This window comes from Heterodontus francisci, chromosome 18 (assembly GCF_036365525.1).
Source record: "Heterodontus francisci isolate sHetFra1 chromosome 18, sHetFra1.hap1, whole genome shotgun sequence".
NCBI lineage: Eukaryota > Metazoa > Chordata > Chondrichthyes > Heterodontiformes > Heterodontidae > Heterodontus > Heterodontus francisci.
Window position 1 is genome coordinate 8757084 of NC_090388.1, and position 6000 is coordinate 8763083.

A 6000-nucleotide genomic window follows, 5' to 3' on the forward strand; every position below is an offset into this window, starting at 1 on the left:
TAATTAACCCGAACACTCTCGTAATTCACCCCAACACTCTCGTAATTCACCCCAACAGTCTCGTAATTAACCCGAACACTCGCCCAATTCACCCGAACACTCTCCCAATTCACCCGAACACTCTCGTAATTCACCCGCACTCTCCCAATTCAACCCAACACTCTCGTAATTCACCCCAACACTCTCCCAATTCACCCCAACACTCTCCCAATTCAACCCAACACTCTCGTAATTCACCCCAACACTCTCCCAATTCACCCGAACACTCTCCCAATTCACCCGAACACTCTCCCAATTCACCCGAACACTCTCGTAATTAACCCGAACACTCTCGTAATTAACCCGAACACTCTCGTAATTCACCCGAACACTTTCCCAATTCACCCCAACACTCTCGTAATTCACCCCAACACTCTCCCAATTCACCCCAACACTCTCGTAATTCACCCCAACACTCTCGTAATTAACCCGAACACTCTCCCAATTCACCCCAACACTCTCGTAATTAACCCGAACAATCTCCCAATTCACCCCAACACTCTCGTAATTAACCAGAACACACTCCCAATTCACCCCAACACTCTCGTAATTAACCCGAACACTCTCCCAATTCACCCCAACAAACTCGTAATTCACCCCAACACTCTCGTAATTCACCCCAACACTCTCGTAATTAACCCGAACACTCTCGTAATTCACCCCAACACTCTCCCAATTCACCCCAACACTCTCTTAATTAACCCGAACACTCTCCCAATTCACCCCAACACTCTCGTAATTCACCCCAACACTCTCGTAATTCACCCCAACACTCTCCCAATTCACCCCAACACTCTCGTAATTAACCCGAACAATCTCCCAATTCACCCCAACACTCTCGTAATTAACCAGAACACACTCCCAATTCACCCCAACACTCTCGTAATTAACCCGAACACTCTCCCAATTCACCCCAACAAACTCGTAATTCACCCCAACACTCTCGTAATTCACCCCAACACTCTCGTAATTAACCCGAACACTCTCGTAATTCACCCCAACACTCTCCCAATTCACCCCAACACTCTCTTAATTAACCCGAACACTCTCCCAATTCACCCCAACACTCTCGTAATTCACCCCAACATTCTCGTAATTCACCCCAACACTCTCGTAATTAACCCGAACACTCTCCCAATTCACACCAACACTCTCCCAATTCACCCCAACACTCTCGTAATTAACCCGAACACACTCGTAATTAACCCGAACACTCTCGTAATTCACCGCAACACTCTCGGAATTCACCCCAACACTCTCGTAATTAACCCGAACACTCTCGTAATTCACCCCAACACTCTCGTAATTCACCCCAGCACTCACGTAATTCACCCCAACACTCTCGTAATTAACCCAAACACACTCGTAATTCAACCCAACACTCTCCCAATTCACCCGAACACTCTCGTAATTAACCCGAAAACTCTCGTAATTCACCCGAAATCTCTCCCAATTCACCCCAACACTCTCCCAATTCACCCCAACACTCTCGTAATTCACACGAACAATCTCCCAATTCACCCCAACACACTCATAATTCACCCCAACACTCTCGTAATTAACCCCAACACTCTCGTAATTCACCCGAACACTCTCCCAATTCACCCAAACACTCTCGTAATTCACACCAGCACTCTCGCTATTAACCCGAACACTCTCGTAATTAACACGAACACTCTCGTAATTCACCCCAACACTCTCGTAATTAACCCGAACACTCTCGTAATTCACCCCAACATGCTCGTAATTCACCCCAACACTCTCGTAATTAACCAAAACACTCTCGTAATTAACCCGAACACTCTCGTAATTCACCCGAACACTCTCCCAATTTACCCCAACACTCTCGTAATTCACCCCAACACTCTCGTATTTCACCCCAACACTCTCGTAATTAGCCCGAACACTCTCGTAATTCACCCCAACACTCTCGTAATTCACCCCAACACTCTCGTAATTAACCCGAACACTCTCGTAATTCACCCCAACACTCTCGTAATTCACCCCAGCACTCACGTAATTCACCCCAACACTCTCGTAATTAACCCAAACACTCTCGTAATTCAACCCAACACTCTCCCAATTCACCCGAACACTCTCGTAATTAACACGAACACTCTCGTAATTCACCCGAACACTCTCCCAATTCACCCCAACACTCTCCCCATTCACCCCAACACTCTCGGAATTCACACGAACAATCTCCCAATTCACCCCAACACTCTCATAATTCACCCCAACACTCTCGTAATTAACCGCAACACTCTCGTAATTCACCCGAACACTCTCCCAATTCACCCCAACACTCTCGTAATTCACCCCAACACTCTCGCAATTAACCCGAACACTCTCGTAATTAACACGAACACTCTCGTAAATCACCCCAACACTCTCGTAATTAACCCGAACACTCTCGTAATTCACCCCAACATGTCGTAATTCACCCCAACACTCTCGTAATTAACCAAAACACTCTCGTAATTAACCCGAACACTCTCGTAATTCACCCGAACACTCTCCCAATTTACCCCAACACTCTCGTAATTCACCCCAACAATCTCGTATTTCACCCCAACACTCTCGTAATTAGCCCGAACACTCTCGTAATTCACCCCAACACTCTCGTAATTAACCCGAACACTCTCGTAATTCAACCCAACACTCTCCCAATTCACCCCAACACTCTCGTAATTAACCCGAACACTCTCGTAATTCACCCGAACACGCTCCCAATTCACCCCAACACTCTCGTAATTCATCCCAACACTCCCGTAATTCACCCCAACACTCTCGTAATTCAGCCCAACGATCTCGTAATTCACCCCAACACTCTGGTAATTCAGCCCAACACTCTCGTAATTCACCCCAACACGCTCGTAATTCAGCCCAATACTCGTAATTCACCCCAACACTCTCGTAATTCACCCCAACACTCTCGTAATTAACCCGAACACTCTCGTAATTCACCCCAACACTCTCGTAATTAACCCGAACACTCTCGTAATTAAATCGAACACTCTCGTAATTCACCGCAACACTCTCGTAATTCACCCCAACACTCTCGCAATTCACCCGAACACTCTCGTAATTCACCCGCACTCTCCCAATTCAACCCAACACTCTCGTAATTCACCCCAACACTCTCGTAATTAACCCGAACACTCTCGTAATTCACCCGAACACTTTCCCAATTCACCCCAACACTCTCGTAATTCACCCCAACACTCTCCCAATTCACCCCAACACTCTCGTAATTCACCCCAACACTCTCGTAATTAACCCGAACACTCTCCCAATTCACCCCAACACTCTCGTAATTAACCCGAACAATCTCCCAATTCACCCCAACACTCTCGTAATTAACCAGAACACAATCCCAATTCACCCCAACACTCTCGTAATTAACCCGAACACTCTCCCAATTCACCCCAACACTCTCGTAATTCACCCCAACACTCTCGTAATTCACCCCAACACTCTCGTAATTAACCCGAACACTCTCGTAATTCACCCCAACACTCTCCCAATTCACCCCAACACTCTCTTAATTAACCCGAACACTCTCCCAATTTACCCCAACACTCTCGTAATTCACCCCAACAATCTCGTAATTAACCCGAACACTCTCGTAATTCACCCGAACACTCTCCCAATTCAACCCAACACTCTCGTAATTCACCCCAACACTCTCGTAATTCACCCCAACACTCTCGTATTTCAGCCCAACTCTCTCGTAATTAACCCGAACACTCTCGTAATTCACCCCAACACTCTCGTAATTAACCCGAACACTCTCGTAATTCACCCGAACACTCTCCCAATTCACCCCAACACTCTCGTAATTCACCCCAACACTCTCGCAATTAACCCGAACACTCTCGTAATTAACACGAACACTCTCGTAAATCACCCCAACACTCTCGTAATTAACCCGAACACTCTCGTAATTCACCCCAACATGTCGTAATTCACCCCAACACTCTCGTAATTAACCAAAACACTCTCGTAATTAACCCGAACACTCTCGTAATTCACCCGAACACTCTCCCAATTTACCCCAACACTCTCGTAATTCACCCCAACACTCTCGTATTTCACCCCAACACTCTCGTAATTAGCCCGAACACTCTCGTAATTCACCCCAACACTCTCGTAATTAACCCGAACACTCTCGTAATTCAACCCAACACTCTCCCAATTCACCCCAACACTCTCGTAATTAACCCGAACACTCTCGTAATTCACCCGAACACGCTCCCAATTCACCCCAACACTCTCGTAATTCATCCCAACACTCCCGTAATTCACCCCAACACTCTCGTAATTCAGCCCAACGATCTCGTAATTCACCCCAACACTCTGGTAATTCAGCCCAACACTCTCGTAATTCAACCCAACACGCTCGTAATTCAGCCCAACACTCGTAATTCACCCCAACACTCTCGTAATTCACCCCAACACTCTCGTAATTAACCCGAACACTCTCGTAATTCACCCCAACACTCTCGTAATTAACCCGAACACTCTCGTAATTAAATCGAACACTCTCGTAATTCACCGCAACACTCTCGTAATTCACCCCAACACTCTCGCAATTCACCCGAACACTCTCGTAATTCACCCGCACTCTCCCAATTCAACCCAACACTCTCGTAATTCACCCCAACACTCTCGTAATTAACCCGAACACTCTCGTAATTCACCCGAACACTTTCCCAATTCACCCCAACACTCTCGTAATTCACCCCAACACTCTCCCAATTCACCCCAACACTCTCGTAATTCACCCCAACACTCTCGTAATTAACCCGAACACTCTCCCAATTCACCCCAACACTCTCGTAATTAACCCGAACAATCTCCCAATTCACCCCAACACTCTCGTAATTAACCAGAACACACTCCCAATTCACCCCAACACTCTCGTAATTAACCCGAACACTCTCCCAATTCACCCCAACACTCTCGTAATTCACCCCAACACTCTCGTAATTCACCCCAATACTCTCGTAATTAACCCGAACACTCTCGTAATTCACCCCAACACTCTCCCAATTCACCCCAACACTCTCTTAATTAACCCGAACACTCTCCCAATTCACCCCAACACTCTCGTAATTCACCCCAACAATCTCGTAATTAACCCGAACACTCTCGTAATTCACCCGAACACTCTCCCAATTCACCACAACACTCTCGTAATTCACCCCAACACTCTCGTAATTCACCCCAACACTCTCGTATTTCAGCCCAACTCTCTCGTAATTAACCCGAACACTCTTGTAATTCACCCCAACACTCTCGTAATTAACCCGAACACTCTCGTAATTCACCCCAACACTCTCCCAATTCACCCCAACACTCTCGTAATTCACCCCAACACTCCCGTAATTCACCCCAACACTCTCCCAATTCACCCCACCACACTCGTAATTCACCCCAACACTCTCGTAATTCACCCCAACACTCTCGTAATTCACCCCAACACTCTCGTAATTAACCCGAACACTCACGTAATTCACCCGAGCACTCTCCCAATTCACCCCAACATTCTCCCAATTCACCCCAACACTCTCGTAATTCACACGAACACTCTCCCAATTCACCCCAACACTCTCGTAATTCACCCCAACACTCTAGTAATTAACCCCAACAATCTCGTAATTCACCCGAACACTCTCCTAATTCCCCCCAACACTCTCCCAATTCACCCCAACACTCTCGTAATTAACCCGAACACTCTCGTAATTAACCCGAACACTCTCGTAATTCACCGCAACACTCTCGGAATTCACCCCAACACTCTCGTAATTAACCCGAACACTCTCGTAATTCACCCCAACACTCTCGTAATTCACCCCAGCACTCACGTAATTCACCCCAACACTCTCGTAATTAACCCAAACACTCTCGTAATTCAACCCAACACTCTCCCAATTCACCCCAACACTCTCGTAATTC